Genomic DNA, 485 nt, shown 5'->3' with positions numbered 1-485 from the left:
CCTGTTGGGGGGTTGGCTTGGGGAGGGCCCCCTTTCCTTAAGATTAATCGATGAAGTCGTGGAGGTTGTCTCATCTTCTGTATTGTCGACTTCATAAACCTGAGCTGGCTTCGGCTCCGAGTGGACCTTTAGCTTCCCACTCTTGCCTATATCCTATTTCGGATTGTCGCTCCAATTGTTAGTGGTCTCAGTTGTTTTATAACTGCCACGTCGGTTCTTATTGTTGTTCGGCTTCCTGCCCTTGTAACCGTTCGCTTGCGTATTACCCTGTGGCTTTTGGTCGTACGTCTTCTTTGACGTCTTGCCATCGTTGGGTTTCTTCCGCGAGCTCTTGGCATATATATTCAGTGGCCGGTCCAGCATGCCCGACTCTAATCGCTTCAGCGTAGCGCGATGGGCGCTACGATTGTCGGAGTTTGGTAACTTCGAGATCCAACATCGGCAGGGAACCTCGCACTCGAACGTTGATGCGTTCACCCGAGTCT

This window comes from Gregarina niphandrodes (assembly GCF_000223845.1).
Source record: "Gregarina niphandrodes unplaced genomic scaffold scaffold00189, whole genome shotgun sequence".
Taxonomy (NCBI): Eukaryota; Apicomplexa; class Conoidasida; order Eugregarinorida; family Gregarinidae; genus Gregarina; species Gregarina niphandrodes.
Note: the sequence above shows the minus strand (reverse complement) of the source record.